Raw genomic sequence first — 17,925 nt, forward strand, 5'->3', positions numbered from 1 at the left:
AGCGATCCGTCGCAGTTGAATAATACGGGAGTGAACGATTAAAACCAAGCAGCACCGTGGAACAAAAGGGGTAGTGTGTATTTACCTGCCCGTTTAACCCTTGGATAGCCTGGAACGAACGCGGCAGACGAATGCGGAGATCATTTTAACCCGTAGTGGAATTTCCATTGTGCGCTGCCTTCAAGGAGAATCTGTGCAGAAAATTGTCTGCGTATTTTTCAAAGCGTGTAATACATTTACATATAATTATATATGCATCCTCCCCGGAGGGTGTATACAATGTACACAGTTTGGAATATCTGGAACGAAAGAACGAGGGTTTTAAATATTCTACAGGTATTTTTTTATATATTAATTAAAATTGGTAAACAAACACTGAAGAATGATGATGCTTTTACGTTTGAGTGAAAGAAAATGTGAAGGAGACGTAGATGAATTCGAACGGTGATTTTACAGAAATTTGGGAATAGTTGTCATGAATATGATTCAGTGCAGGAGATTGTTCGTGTTAATAACTGCAACGATTGCAGCAATGAATTTTGTGTATTTCATTATTTGTTTGGAAATGATAACTGATATAATTTCGTTTATTCGACTATAACATATTCGCATAAATTGGTAAGTTATTTAAGAATATAACCCTTTATACGCTTACTAACTTTAATGCGTCTTTATTAATCACGCGTTTATTAAAATTATAACTGAAAGGAACAGTGTTCACGCTCATAAATTAGCATGTACGGAATGAACGACACAATAATAGCATGAATGGATGTAATTTAACGCGTTTAAATATCAAAGTAGCTATTAAAACTACCTCTGAATGAAAGTAGCATAAAAGCAACATAAAGTAAACGCTTAACTCCTTAGAGTGTCACGGCAGTCTCATAATGAACATTTCAAATTGAATTTCATAAACTGAGCATTAACCTTGTCAAAACGGTTACCTCCATAAAATAAAAAGTACATACATTTAACTTAAACTCGAGTTAAAACACTTGTCAAGCATTACAACACTGAAACTTGAGAGCATTCAAAAACTGGAATGTATTTACTTTGACCTATAAACAACTCAAATGCGCATCTACATCGAATCTAGAACTTATTATCTTGTTACAAAATGACCAACAATAAAGTAAATTTTACAAAGAAGTTCACCAGAGAGACTATAAAGAGATAAACAGAACAGGAAAAGATAAACGTTGTATCATAAAGACGCTGTAGCGTACAGAAGACCAGGGATTGAAAATAGTTGCAATTTTACTTTAGCTCTTCATGACTATTTTCGTCGAAATCGATAAACAGTGAATATTGAATAATTGCAATACTCAACAGGACCGAATGGTTGCAAATATGAAGAGGTAGAATCGAATCCATCCCAAGAAACGAAGATTTTAGCATAGCGGACGTAGAAATACACAACGTGATTGAAAGAAAAAGAAAGCCTGAGAGTCCAAGCGTTCGGCAACATTAAAGACTCGCGGTGAGCTTTAACTCAAAAACCAAATTCCTTTATCTTTGACTTCTGATGCATGAAACTTTCACCTTTGTTACGCTTTTCCGATTAAAACGACACCAAACACAATAGAATTACGATCATAATTCCTCGTATAATAAGCGATCGAAGTGACGGAGAAAAGGACTGTGAATAAAAAGGAAAGAAACGTTGAAATCATCGAGCTCGACAATAATCTGATCATGTAACACCCTTCTACACCCTTGAGTATGACAATGTTGCAATTATGAAGAGATCCCCGATGTTGCAATTATCAAATGCTCACTGTATAACAGTTTCAAACACTTATTTCGACCCTTCAATCCATGCCGAGGGCGCAAACAAAGAAAATAAACGAAACAATAAATACTGCGACCATTATGTTTGAAAATGGGACAATGGTGGAGATCAAGGGTGCTGGTTGGAGGCGAGAATTCGGTATGGGATAGTGGGGAGGGGGCAAGGAATACACGTGCAGGAGTTTATCACGATGCTGTTGCCCGTATATTGCACCGGTGTGCATACAGTATGCATGACTTAAGTGCGCCGAACAAGGCCAGCCACTTAACAAGCCATTATTAACTACGGAATGTCTGCGGAGAACTTCGTAGAGCCTAGTCGCTTTGGCCCGCGAGATTTTCGTGCTCGCAGGAGGACGCTGCTCGCGCGCGCACGCAGGGGCATTTCGCAGTTAGCCTTAATAATGGCGTTTGTTTCGTTTTATACGACTGTCGGGGAAACCGCGGGATTTGTCGGAAGTTTTGCCGGGGTTGCCGCCGACACTCGTTCTGCATGAGAATGCGCCACGCAACGGCTATGATCCGGCCAAACTCGTACGCGACGCGAATTTACTTATAGCCGTGTTGATTTACACGTGTCGTACGGGGAATTTGACACATTAAGGAGGAATTACGTGATATTGGTACACTGGGAATTGATATTGACGTCGGCGAGCTGGAAGCGAGTTTAATTAATTAAATTATGACAGATTGAGTTATTGTTTATTTCGTGGCGTTTAAGAGCTTGATAGATTATTTAGGTTTTTAAGGAAAAGGCTTTTAATTCTTTAGGGATGGATGTCGTCGTATTGGTGACGTTGAACGTTAGTTGTTTAAGCTCGTAAGATACAATCAAATAGTAGTTAATTAAATATTGAAAGATTAATTATATTTTTCTTATTTTCTAGTACTTAAGAGTTTAATTGGTAATTGTACCTTTTGAAACAGATTTAATACTGTAAGAGATTCTCGTTCTCAGAAGGGTGAATAGAAACAACTGATGTTCGGACGTACCGAACTTAAATAATAAAAACGATACATATTTATAAGTGTCGTTCTTCTTGTGCAAATAACATGGAAAATTGTCTTTGATCAGAATTTCATGAATTACAAATGGAAGTTTCGAATATATAATAAACTACAGCATATAAAATACAAGTTCACAATGCTTAATAAAAATCACATTTTCTCTCCAAACCCTTCAAAATCTTCAATAAAAAAATACATCTTCCTACAACCACTACAAACCATTCAAATTTGATCCTCAACAAAGTTCGAAACGGAACCAATTTCATACACCCTTAGAAAAACAAATTATCATTTCATTACAAACACCGTAAAATAATCCGCAGAAATGAATTCACGAATTTTTATGAACCCGTGTACCGTACGCTTGATGTATTCATTAAACGAAATTAATTAAAATAACGAACCTCGAATGGCGTCACCGAAATTACCAGTCTTCTACCCAGGTTCCAACATACCATAGGGGAGCGGCTGAGAAGTTTTTGTGCTTCCCGCGTCGCGCGGAGGACGTTGCCCGGATCAAAAATCCAGCGGGAAGCGCCGCGAGCGATGTGGCCCGCGGGATGCATTAACCTCGAAAAAAAAGCGGCGGGAAGACGGTGTCGCGGGCCGTTTGCTTTATCTGTTGAAATCCTTTCAGAAAGTTTCGCGGGTCGGGAGGCTAAAGGCGGCCGCGTGCAAATGGAGACGCGGGAAAGGAAGTGGCGCGGCGGCGAGAAATTCTAGGGACGTAATCGGGATCAGAACATTTAGGCTGCGGCCTCAACGGGCGGGCAACAAAGTTTCGTGTCTCCTCTTCGGTCGAGGATTAATCTAAACCGTTGGATCGTAAAATGACGCTCTGGGGATCGGATAACATGGAAAGAATATAATATTTTATGTTTCTCGTGAACGGTGAATCTTCCTTAGATTCCGAGGAGTTGGGGGTTTTAGTGTTCGTTGAATGGTTTTTATTGGTATCGTGAAATGATTTGCATGTTTTGGTGTCATCACTGGGAGCAGGTTTATTTAGAAGTTGAATGAGACGAGGATAATGGGTAAGTAGGTTTTGAGATTAATGTCTAATAGATGGAAGTACTAGAGACCTAATTAAATAGGGAATTCAACTTAAATGTATTTTATATAACTACGAAATAATACACTGGATCTAGTTTTTAAAATCTAATCAGTTGCTGAAGCTTGGTTTTTAGTTCTTAACATCATGGTGTTAGGTGAAGAAATTCATATACATATATTCTTTCGAATTAAGTCTTCATTAATGAGCGTAATTTAAATTTAATTCTTAGGATTGTGCCTTTAGCTGATGAATCTAATCCAAGTCTAGTCCTGATTTGAAACTCAGTTTTCAGCTAAAGGTATACTTTAGAACTTAGCACCTAGCTAATGGATTTAACTTTAGTTTTTAAGAGTTAGAGTTAGCTGAAGTACTCAAGTATAAATTGCATTTGTTTGAAAAACTTGTTCTAACATTTCGCTAACAGTGCAGTTAACATTATCAACACTGCATCTTAGCTTCTAGCTGGTATTTATCAGCTGGATAAGTTTATCAGTTAGAGGGCGGGCTCTAGGGATTAGATTTTGGGAACCACGTTCTAGAGGCTAGATCTGTTAGGATCAAGAACTAACTTCCAACAGATAAGCTGTGTTATATTTATCATGCAGCTACTAAAATTTAAGTTAGAGCTGAATCTATGTCACCTTTGTTATCTAGAAATTAAACAATACATAAATTTGCCTTTGTTTCAATATCTAGGGGCTCAGTTGAGCTATGCCGTCTAAGCCATTAGTCTAAGTGGTTAGCTATGGACTAAGTCGACCATAAAGCTCATCAATTATTCTAACATTCTAACTAGACATGAATTCCATCATCTGTCCACTAATCTATTAAATATTACCCCAAACTTTCTATAAAAATAATATAATTCCTAAAATAATACATCACGAAAAAAACACTTCATTAAAAAATAACAAAAATAAGACGTCTTCCTCTTGAAATCTCAAACGCTACCAAATACTTCATCCTTTCTTCTATCATTCTCCATATTCCCAGAATCCAAAAGCCACCCAGCAACATCCTCCACATATCCTCATAATATTCGCCATAAAGCCTCCGACACAGTCGCTAGAAAATCTGCCCGCCACGAAAACGTTGTCCGAAGCTTGTTTCGGTCGGGTTGGCCAAGGCTCGTGCCTTGGCGCAATTTTTGAAGAGGAGACGCGACTTCGCGACCCAACGGCGGAACAATGGAGAGACCCGGACGAGTGTCTTCTTCTCCGTCAACCCGCTGTCTTCAGTGTACCGGAAACAATGGGTCCGCCGAGTGAAAGAACTGTTCTCCTTTCTTGGCCGATATTTCTCGCCCTACCCCCGACTCTCCCACTCCGACCAGCAGTTCCAGTTTCGTGGCCCTTTTCACCTGTCACCGGCTGGACGACCCTCACGGAAATCCCTTGCGAAACTTCGCTGCGTAATTCGATTCCCCGCGAACAATCCGCGGAACTAGTGTCCCATCCCCCTCTCTCTCCTCTACCGTAGAGTTCGTTTCAAACTACGACCGGGTGCGCCGTGCTCGTTGCCGATTCAGAGCCGCAGAGTTTCGCGTCGGTAGAAGAAACTTTCCTCGCCGCGAAGTCATTTAAATGAAGCGCCAATGGGCTTCCCAACCAGCCAGCATTCGGGACCCTGTTTTTAATTGTGTCTTCCGTTGGACGGGTAATCGGGCTTATAACCACTCATTTCGGTAATGAGGGTTTTCTATGCAGAGCCGTCTTCGATGGAAGTATTCGGTTCGATTGGTTGGTATTCGGAGTAGTAACTTTGGAATTGGTTAACGTGTCGACTGTCACGGTGATCACCGATGACTGGAGCTTCCAAATTACTTGAGAAGAATTATATATTGCTGGACAACTGACGTCGAATGAAAATCTTCAATAGTAAATAAGTAGATGATAGTAACCTAATAATCGCGATACTAAAAAAGAATCGTTTCTTTGTATCTTTGCTACAAAGGAATAAGCGGTATATAAAATTCAGAAGTTTTTCGTGGCAGTTAACGTATTAATTTGGGGGAAGTAGCGTTGGAGCTTCCGAAGGGAATGGATTCTTTTGTGCATTTGTTGTTGATGGTTATTTCTAATTGATTATGTAAATGTATCAGCAGATTTGGTTGCTGTTGTCAGTTATATAAGCGAAATAGTTAAACACATGACGAATCTTCTTATGACGAATGTTTTTCAAACTTAAGTTCAACATTTCCAAATTAACTTTCAAATATTATTGAAAATGATCTATTTCAAATATCTTACACTTTGTAATTAATCAATTATAATTATATATAATTCCCATTTACACTTTGAAAATAATTTAAAGAATATTCCATTCACTACCAAAATCATTTTAATTATTCTAAAATAATTTTTCAAGTCCACCGAATCCTTCACTAATTTAAAAACATTCGAAATTCAGAGTTTTGTATACGCACTTTGAAGTTCCAATTTTATTTCATAAATTCTCACCCCGGTTCTTTGTTCTGCATCACGATCGACGCGATATTTTTCGTTTATATCGTAGATCGCCGTGCGGGATTCATTGAGGCGTGCCCCCGAGCAGCATTAATAATTAGCCTAATGACAAAACCCGGCGTCCGGTCCGGACATGGTGCTCGCACGGCAAACAGACGGCAAATTCGGCCGGTCGGTCGCGTTATTTCCGACGAATTACGGCATTTGATCGTAACCTGGAAACGTTTACGAAGGCGCGCGGCCCAGCCACGTTCGCCACGCTCGTTTTACACGGCAGCAACCCGTTTCGCCCGGGCTTTCCCTACCAATGTCCGGTGATTACAGAGCCGTGGTTTAAGATTAACCAACCGAAATGCGACCCCGTGTCCGCGGCTGTGTTTCCTTCCCTCTGTGTTGACCTGCGGAATGATAAGAGACGTTTGTAATCATTCGGACAGGATTTCGAATTGTCAATCCTCTTAGTTTGCGAAAGTTGGTATATGGGTACTTAAAACAGGAACGTATGAAGACAATGCTAAGAAATATTTTTTCTTCCTAATTAAAGTATAAATTAGCATACAAAATTGTAATTTAATAAATTATCCCCCGAAATTATTTGGTTGGGGTTTTGAATTGTCAACTCTTTTAGTATGCGAAAGTTGGTATATGGATATTTAAAACAGGAACGTATGAAGACAATGCTAAAAAATATTTTTTATTCCTAATTAAAGTATAAATTAGCATACAAAATTGTAATTTAATAAATTATCCCCCGAAATTATTTGGTTGGGGTTTTGAATTGTCAACTCTTTTAGTATGCGAAAGTTGGTATATGGATATTTAAAACAGGAACGCATGAAGACAATGCACAAAATATATATTTCATTCATAATTAAAATATAAATTAGTATATACAATTATAAGTCAATAAATTATCCCCTAAAGTTATTTGGGTGGGATTTTGAATTGTCAACGCTTTTAGAATGCTAAAGTTGGAATATCGGTTCTGGATCAGGTACTGGATATCTCTTGATTTGTAAAACAAACACGTATAAAGATAATATTATACAAAGATATATTTTTAAATTTTAGTTAAAACAAGTTATAAATTAATACAAAAATTAATAAGCTAATAAATTAGTTATAAACACTTATAAATATTAATAAGTTATAAAATAGTATAAAAAATGATAACCTAACAGATTAGTGTAAAATATTTTTATTTTTAATTATTAATTAATAGTAGTCGTATTTGCTGCAATCTAATGTAATAATAACTGAAATATAAGTTAAAACATTATGAGTCGATTTTATGTTCAGTACTTTCAACTAAATGATGGTAAGACTATGGATTTTTAAGCAAACACAGATATATCCACACGTTACTTTTTAGAAACGAGTGATGTGCCAAAACTCAGGATAGGGATGATTGAGTATGTGTGGTTTATTTATTACACACGGGTACTCGCGACAGCTACGGCTCGTTGATAAATTAATAACGCGCAGCTAGTTTGAATTATGATTGATAGCAGACTGTGAATTAATTTAGACTCAGTTTAGTAACAAGATTAGACTTCAGTAAATATAACGTGATATTTGAATGTCTTAATGTGTTCCATTTGATATTTGCATGCGGTAGTTGAGGGTCGATGGTAACGAATCAAGTGCTCGAAAGGGAACATTTCGTTGAGGAATTCAATCTATTGTTATCGATTTCTAGATATCAGTTAATATTACAATGATATCACTTAATTTTACAAGTATGTTTTACTTGTAAAATTTTTATTTATGAAGTTTGCATAGGAAGTGTACACAATAAAGAACTCAACAATAAGTTTATAATTGTTTGCACACACTTCAACTTGATTCTTGGTTTTTACTGATATCTTGGTAATTACTGATAATTAATAATTACAAATGAAAGATATTATATTTTTCCTTTACATTATTTTCGTATTATTATATTTTCCACAGTCCGCAATTCTGTCAGGTCATAACATAAAGAACTCAATATCAATCAGAAGTAAATCTTTCACTAATATTTCGATTAAGCTAGCAATGAAACAAAAGGAATTCGAATTATTAGCCTTACCATCTGCAGATTCGTGTGTGCTTTAAATATAAGATTTTTCTATGTGACTTTTACGAAGGTATAAATCATTTTTAAGACGCAAAAGAAATTCAAAGATTACATCGTTCCACGTTTATGAATTTTAATCCGCCTAATAAAAGGGTAATACGATGTAATGATATAGGAACCGGGGGTCAGTGTAATGTACATAATCGTGGAAGAATGTATAACGAGGCAATATAATGGAATAACGTACTAGCCGAGGTCAGAACAATGTACATAACCGTGGAAAAATGTGTAATGGAGGAACATAATAGAATTCCGCGCATAATAGGCGAAGAAATTATAGCGAAATAATATAATTACTGCGGTAACCGAAATCAAAATAACGTATAAAACCGAGAATAGTATAGAATGAAGCAATGCAATGAAATAACACTCTAACCGGAGCCAGAATAACACGCGGAACGGGGAAACTGTGTACACGCTGTGCAAACAGCTTCCATCATAAAATCCCAGCTGTTCAATGCGATCCAGTCTTCTGAAAATGCACGGTTTGCCAATTAAAATATTAGATGTGCCAATATATCATGCACTACCTTTATTAGTTTGAATTGAAAATATGCTTCGGCTTTCTGGTCTTTTCGAAATGGCAGCAAAGAGGTAGGAGAAATAAACATTCTTGAATCGGTAGTTCAGGGTTTAGGAATCGTTCTGTTTTTATATTTAATTAAAAGACGAAAAGTTCTGTTGTCATAATTATTTGAAAATTGTATGCTTGAATATTTGAATATTTGGAAATTCGAACACTTAAAAATTTCTAAAGATAATTGTAAGATTAAAGAATTTTAAAGTATATATATTTGAAATTCTGGGAATTTGGAAATTTGAAAGTTTGAGAATTTGGATATGATAATATTTAAATATTTGATAAACCAAATACCTCGATAAAAGAATAACTGCTATTCCCATTTCTTCTAGATATTTCATCATGTCGACTGTCGCATTAAACGAATTCAAGTGAAAAAAATTCTTCTTATAGATTTAAAATTGATTTTATACGTCGACTACCTATCAATGGAACCGCAGTTTCTTGTATTTACCAGATTCAAGAAGGTTAAGGGAGCAATCTCGCTACAAGGAATCTTAACTTTCCAGTTTTCGCTTCATTAAATAAACATCTTCGACTTTATGAGATTTTGATGAGTGCCGGTTCGGCAGTGAACGTTTGAAGAGATTGAAATATTAAGACAACAGCACAATGCTTTCGTATCTCTAACATTCACTGCTATACACACGCATGCAGTCATCTTAAGGCAATTTTACAACCATTGCATGGTACAATAATATTATTACACAAACACTGTATTTCCCAAAGAAAAGACAATCAAAACTACGAACAGCATTATCAACAATTAAAGAGACCAATATCAAATAGCATAACAATGAATTACTATTGAAAAATCTCAAAGGTTTATTCTCAAACGAAGTAAAACTTTTATTTCCCTTTCAATTTAACAAAACGTCCTCGACAAATCCGCAGAGAGGAAAAACGTAAAATCCGCAGTCCAGTCGAACGCAGAAACGCAACGAAACAGAAACTGAACTTCCGAGCGACGTTCTTTCCTACAGATTCACCGTCGACAATTCCGGAATTGGCATAAACCGGATCAAAATAACGTACAGAGCCGGTGGAACGGTGCGCAACGAAGCAATATAATGAAATGGCACTCTAACCGGGGTCGGAATAACACACACAAATGGGGTGGCTGTGTACACGCCGGTGGCAAACACAGGTTACGTCATAAAATTCCAGCTGCTCGGTGCTATAAAGTTCATCGGAATCGAGCGGACGGTGGCCAAATCAAATTTTTACCAAATGAAACACGCCCGACCCATCGATGGACGGGATTGCCCACGCGGCCTGGAATAAAAAGGTCTGTACCGCGGGGGTGTTCAATTTCGAAATTCACTTTTGATCATCGAGCCGTGCTTATTACTTCCGGGTCGGTGTTCCGGACCGGGCTCGAGGTTTAATCGTTCGCCGCGCGCGCGTTTCGAAACAGGAAATGTCGCGGATCGTCTTTTGTGGCAAAGAAGAGTTAATGAGAGGCAGACAATGAGAGAGATGGAAATCAATAGATTGATACGTTGTTATATAGATAGGTGAATACATGGGAGATTTGTGTGACTTCATAAGTAAATAGGTAGACACGTGGATGAATGTAATAGATAGGTAAAAATGGATGAATGGATTGATGATAGGTAGATGTATAGGTAGAAATGTGGAGTGATAAAAAAATAGATAAATAGAAAGTGTAGAATGATAGGTAAATAGATAGGTGGAAAGATGGAACGATAGAAGCGTAGAACGATATAAAGATGGAGTCGTAGAAGGATAAAACAATAGAAAGATGGAACGATAGAAATATAGAACGATAGGAAAGTAGATAAACAGAAAGATAGAACAATAGAAAAACAGATAGAAAGACAGAACGACAGAAAAATATAGATAGCTGGATAGATGTGTAAATACCAACAAACATAAATAGAAAAATAAACAATAAAGCAACGAATGTCATAAACAACCACAGCCTACGAGATCCATTAAATTAATCATCGACAAACGTTACAAAGTCCTAATACAAGTTTACACTTTTCAAGACATCCCTTACTGTCGTCAACTTTACGGAGAACAAATATTTCCCAACATCTTACTCTCAGTATCCTCTTTCGACCTAGAAACAGTACCAAAAGTTCCAATTTATGACACTTTCAATCCTCTACATCCTTTCTCCTTCTCAGTTGCCGCGACAAAGACCAAACGTCCGCTCGAAAAACTCTTCAACTCTCGTTCTCTTAGAACCAAGAGGTCAAACCGTTACCATGGCGAATGGTAAAAAGCGTATGGCAACGGTAATTAGCCCGGCCGATCAGGATCGTTCACTTCGTTACGGTTTATCGCGCGATACACTGTTAATAGTTACACGTTTGCGCCGGGTATCTTTTGTGAGCGCGGACCTGCCGCATTATGCCCGGCCGACGGATAACGAGGCGTAATGGCGCTCGTATCTGATTAAACGGAGGCAGGGTTTACCCGGGGAATCCGAGGAATTTGTTGCCGCGTCAACGCTCGATGAAAATCTGTGTTACGGGGGATAATAGAATAGCCGGCCCGCCACGCTGCGATATATTAGCCGCCGGGGATCGGGAGACGCGCCGCGTTTGGCGATTCGAAATCATTTTGGGAACGAGTTAAAGCGATCCTTTCGATGCGAAATTGTGTGGGTGCGATATTCATGAATTTTTATTTCGACTGATTTGGAAGTAGCGAGAAGATTTATTGGTAGTGAGTTTGTGTTTGTGTGAATTGAAATATAGGGTAGGAGAAAAAGGATTTATAATTTCTAAGGTACACGGTAATTCGTTGAATAATAAAAGATTCTAATAAATAGGAATAGGAAATTCAATATCAAAAGATGTAAATGATTTTACAGTTAGTGGGGAGATTCACTCATAATGGGTTTGTTTGTGTGAATTGAATTACAGGATGGTAAGGAAAGGATTCATAATTTCTAAGATAAATAGTAAAAAGTTCTAATATATAGGGATAGAAAATATTATTTTTGATGTTATAAATGACTTTTCTTTTCGGTTAAAATAATTGGTATCAAGGTACTCATTTAGACAGCTGTTGTACTGATTGGAAACAATGGATTATGTGTATTTCCGTTTTACATAATACAGAATTAATGTAATTACAATATTATTATAACTAGGAAATGAAGAACCGACGGAGAATTATAATACAATAAGGAAATGTTAATTTTTTAATTCATGTTTATAAGAAATTACTTTTATTATTTTTCTTCGCTGAGATTACAAATGGACAAACTATATGCGAGTTTCAGAATCTGTGATTGTTTCTATAGCATCATACGAGAAGTATCAAGAGTTAACACTCTAGATGAAAAATAGAAAATTATTTATCAAAAACGAGATTCGCGCGTGCTGCTGCCTTTCACAGCATGAATAATTCGTGCGTCCCAGTATTTGCTCGGTACTCCGACGAGCCATGAATATCCCTCGAGTGGCAATCACGTAGGAACCGAGCATAGAAACTCGCTAAAACAATTACGAGTTCCGAAAAATCGTAATTCGACTGGCTCTTGCGTGGCTAATATGATAGGGGCGGGGAGGAGGTTGAAACGAAGCCTCTAACCTATCATATGTCTAAAAATTGAATCGTTCGTTGTGAAAGTGGTGTAGGTTTATTTGTAGAGAAAATTATTATGGCAGATAATTAATTTTATTATAGATACGAATTGATTTATATTTTAAGATATCGATACACTTTAATAAATCGAAAATTGATTAGTAAATGAGTCTATTCATAATTCAAAAAAGTTCGCAAATCGTTTACAAACAGAAATCTCATATCAAATTATATAAATTCTTTTTCTCAGTAATTTCATTTAAAAATGGCGTTATACTTTCACAATAAACACTCCAAATGCAAACGTGGGCCTAGAATATCCTAGTTACCTAATCATCACGATTAACAAAAGAATTAATTACCACATTCAACAAAACAATAAATTCTCACAATCAATCAAAGTTCCTCAAGCTAGAAATATACAAATGAGAAGAAATTGATATCGTGCACGTTAAATCATACTCCCAAATAAATACCACAGCCACACATCGAGTAACAATAATCCAACGTTCACTAAAAATCGCTCCCAAAAAATGAAATCGCCGTCCACCGAAATACGCGCAAACAAGCGAAATATCTGATCAGCGATCAGTTGATCACCGATCCATCCGATACGGTAACTGACCACGCTGCCGTGGGAAACCCGGCTGAAATGAACACGTCACTGATACATTTAAATTGACTTTTAATCGGTAAAAATATCACGACGCTCGGCAAACGATAATTCTCTCCGTCTCGATTCGATACACGTGTCCGCGCGATGTTCGAGCACGCCGAGTGCAATCCGTGCCCACGGTATTGACTTTAATAAGCCTCATTGACATTCAGCAGCCGCGTCGTTCTCTTCTATTCCATCCATCTCTCTCGCTCTCTCCGTTTCTCTCTCTCTCTCTCTCTCTCTCTCTCTCTCTCTCTCTCTCTCTCTCTTTCTCTCTCCCTCTCTCTCTTTCAACCGGTTTCCTCGCTCTCCATCGTAGCACCGGTGTCGACAATCACCGCTGAAGAGAGGGAGAGAGGAAGACAGACTGCGAAAGAGAAAGACCGGCTTAATTATCGATTGTCGCGACACCGATTTCTCATTCATCGCTGTGTAATGAGGCGAATTATGCATTCGCCACGGCGACGATGCGAGGCGCTATACTTTACGAAGCTAGATGAACGCAATTCAATTTGGATTCTTCGATAAACACTTTGTCGCGGGGAGTCGGTGCGTCGCGGATCGATTTTGGGATGTGTGGTTGGTTGGAATTGAATATTAACACTGAAATTACCAGACGGGTCAAAATTACCCATTCCTGATTTCCGCAATTATTGAAAAGATATCAGATGTTTCGAATATGATATTTAAGAAATTGATTCAGCAATATGCAAACTGAATTGTAGATCAATTAAAGTTTTAATAGATGTACTCTTGTATTTTCTATAGAGGAATTTCAAAAAGTCAATTTAACTGCTCGGTAATTTTAGTGTTTACATAGATGTGTTACACTAATTTTGTTTATTAATAATTTTATATAGAGTGATATATTTCAAAACAATCTGGTACAAGTAATGCAACAAAAGTATCGATGTCTATAAAACGTAATTGGTAATTTTGGGATAAAAATATCTCGATGTGTATGGTACCTCTTTCCAGCGCAAGAGGTTAAGAGATCATAAGTCGGGAGGTGTTAGCAATATTTGAAGATCTGAGAATATAAAATTGATTAAGGCATTCATAATATAAAAATGTAAACGCGTTATTGATCTTATCGAGTAACATTTTGTGAAAGAATTAACTGTTTTTGGATGTATTTTGAAAAGAGGAATATAATCTCTAGCATGGAAACTATCAAAGTTATGTGAAGACGTGAAAAATAAATTCTGAATAAGAATTTAATGTTCAAATAGAAATTGTAAATTTAGAAACAGTTATTTGCTGGTTAACTTTGGAAACGGTCGTAGGTACTATATGGTTATTAACTTCGGAAATACTCGTAGTTATTACGTGGTTATGAACTTTACTTAGTTATTAATTCTGGAAATAGTCATAGTCATTATCTAGTTACCAACTTCGGAAATAGTCACAGTTATTATCTAGTTATTAACTCTGGGAACAGTCAGATACGCAATTCTAACAGAACGTACGATGCAATAGCATCGGTATTAATTTCCGAGAACAGATTGTCAAGGAATTTGCAATCATTTAGAAAGTAGTGAAATAAATTAAATATCATAATTCTAACATTTTATGTAACAAATCTATAAAACAATCTTGAAATTAAAAAGAAATAATGCTAATATCGTATGAAACGGTTCAATTCGTTAAATATAAATCCTTGTTCGCACAAAAGCGAACGCCGAACCGAAAACAGGAACTTCGAAATTTGGACCGCGACTAGTCAGCACAATGCTCGTCTAATGTAGCGTTTCGAAGTTCGGTCCAGAGGCAGAAGATTACCAAAGAATAATATTTACCATCCGCGCGTATTATTACGCGAACGTGGGAGTAACGCTCGGCAAGTCGGGGAACAGTTTATCGGCGGGAGAGCGCAGCCCGCGGGGAACTCGATTCCGATTTCAGGACAGCAATCCCGAAAACTAAACTCGGCATAACAATGATTTCGGAATGAAGCCGCGACGAAGCCGTTGTAATTCAATTACACGAAGTTGAATCGACGCTGAATACAGAGCCTTGATACCTCTCTCCTTCTCCCTTATTCCTTTCTGCGCTCTCTTTCTCTTCCTCCATTTTCCTTTTGTGCTTCTCGTTTCATCTTCTTTGATAATCCGCCCCTTTTTCCTTTTTATTCTTTCTGTATTTTGCTCTTTTTACTCCTTTGATCTTCCTTGATAATATATCCATTTTCCTTTTTTACTCTTTCTCTATTTTTCTCTTTTTTGATTGTGTTCTTTTTTTAAATTATTTTTTCTATTCTTCGTTTTCCTTCTTAATTTTTCATTTTTTCACTATTTTCTTTTTCTATTTTCCCTTTGCTTTACTATTTTCCATTTTCCATTTTTGCATTTTCCATTTTCCATTCACATTTTTCTATTTTTTATTTTCCATTCTATCTTGCTTTTCCGTTTCCTTTCCTTTTCCTTTTCCTTTTCCTTTCCACTTTCCATTTCCTTTTCCTTTCCACTTTCCACTTCCATTTTCCATTTTCCATTTTCCATTTTCCATTTCACATTTCACATTTTACATTTTCCATTTTACATTTTCCATTTTACATTTTACATTTTACATTTTACATTTTCCATTTTACATTTTACATTTTATATTCTTGTTTATGTCCTTCTCTTTTCCCCTTTCCTTCTTTCTGTCTTATTTTCTTCTCCATCTTCCCCCTCTCTGCCTTTTTCTTTTTAACCCTTTCTTCCCTTATTCTCGCTTTCTTCATCTCTATTTCCTTTCTTCCTCTCTCTATCTCCTTTTCCTTCTTCCTTACCTTTATTTTTTCCGTTTTCCTTACATCTCTCTTCCGCTCATTTCCTTTTCTCTCTGTCTTATTCTCTTCTCTCTCTCCTTTTTCCAATTGTAACCCCGAACAATTTTCCTTCCGTGCTTTTGACACGCCGAGAAAAGGGAGTCGCGCCACGAAGAAAGCGCTAAGTGGCGAATGAAAGGGCTCGAGTGCGGAGTCCCGGGTTCGCGCGGCAGATAATCGTCCGGAAAATGCGAAACTTCGCTCGCAGGAAAACTTCGGGGGTGGAGGGAAATTACGTAAAGGTCAGAGGAAGAGGCGTGCACCTGTCGACCTTCCACGACCGGGGAACTTTTCAATTTTTAACGCTCAATTTCCCCGGCGGACCACTTGACGGGGAAAATCGTAATTTTTCATTGCGTTGGATGGGTTCGGATGGCAATGGTACTACTTGGGACAATGTTGCCTGTGATTCGTTCCCAGAACTCTTACGGCAGAAATTCTTCAAAATGGCCCAGAATACAATTAACAACACGAATTAATTCACCATTAGATTATTCGTATTCAATTCAAATTTTTGAACATTTTCCAATGTTCCCAGAGCTGAATTCACAAGGAGATATTTGTTAATAAATAATAATAAAAAAACATGTATTCCGCCTATTAAAAAGTCATTTGAATAAAAATAATTAATTCTTTTCTTACTTCTAAGAAGCATAAAACTTTCATAAGATTCTAATTAGCTTTTATTAAAACAAACAAAATATTTTAAAGGTAAGAAGAACAGGTAGCTTATATAGTAGTTTAAAATAAACATTTCAAAATGAACAGAAATATAGAAAGCAGTTCTATTTAAAGCGGCACCAAAATAATTTTCACATAAAGAGTAAAAAATATTTTTCTAGAACAATACAATGAGAACACGAATTTCAATTCACATCCCGTTTCTTTATACGTTTGCCACGAAACTGTGGGATTGAATAAACCCGCGCAATTTATTTATCGTTCTTGAGGTCGTTAACATCAACGGTTACCATCCAAAACTCGCCGGTCCAATGACGCGATTCAAAGGACACCGGATCGCGGGATTTTTACCGGGTTATCGGATAGCGCGAATTCAAGCTTAACGCGCGCCCGGCGCACGCACGTGCAATCACTAGGCACCTATTGCCGTTTGGCCATTGACAAATATTGACATTCGAGCGACGTCCCGTGTTAGGACCACGTACCGGCTATCTCGAGTCAATTGGGTTAATTGAATTGCAGGCTGTCGCTCGAAACGCGTCCAGAACAATCCGCAAATTGTTACGCGAGCGGGCCGACGGGACCGGTTCGAAAAGCGCGGCGATTCTATGATCTCCGAGGCATCATCTTCACTCGAAGTTGTCACGAAGGAAATGTCACTTCTCGCAAAGGAAACAAATTTTGTTGGAAATGTTAGGTATAGTTTATTGACTTTAAGACATCAACGAATTGTATAAACGTATGAATTTGAAAAAGAACGTGTTAAGTTTTTATTAATTGGAGATTTAACATGGGGGTTTGAAAATAGAACTTGCTAAAAAGAATTAGATCCTTCTTTTGTGATTGTTGAAAATAACGAAGTGGTTTTCTAAAGAATTATCATAGAAACTGATGAAAAGAATTGTTAAATAAATTAATTCGTTAGTAAAGGTACTTGAAGTTTTAATAAATGGACTCTTGCAATTTGTGTCAAAATATATGAAATAACTGAATTCATTATTTGACATTTTTAGTGTGAAAATTTAATGGATTTCGTGTGTTGGAATCATCATTATTTTTATCCATTCTGCGGTAATGTATATATTTTTTAACATTAAAATATATATATTTTTCCTTGTATGCTTTCAATTCTGTATAAAGAAGATAGGTTATTACAAATACTAGTATTATTTTTAGAAAACAATTGT

General features: G+C 36.9%; 1 protein-coding gene across 9 annotated transcripts in view; it reads right to left on the reverse strand.

Moving 5' to 3' along the window:
* The window catches only part of Oamb (Octopamine receptor in mushroom bodies), a 152,154-nt gene that overhangs the window by 58,164 nt on the left and 76,065 nt on the right, over positions 1-17,925 (reverse strand). Inside the window, exon 1 of one of the 9 annotated variants that reach the window (XM_076373023.1) lies at positions 86-113. The exons of the other annotated variants lie outside the window; for them this stretch is intronic. The gene's annotated coding sequence lies outside the window, so the exon portion shown is untranslated. Of the gene's footprint in view, positions 1-85; positions 114-17,925 lie in introns of those variants that run through there. 9 annotated transcript variants of the gene reach the window in all.

This window comes from Nomia melanderi, chromosome 13, assembly GCF_051020985.1.
Source record: "Nomia melanderi isolate GNS246 chromosome 13, iyNomMela1, whole genome shotgun sequence".
In the NCBI taxonomy this organism is placed as follows: Eukaryota; Metazoa; Arthropoda; class Insecta; order Hymenoptera; family Halictidae; genus Nomia; species Nomia melanderi.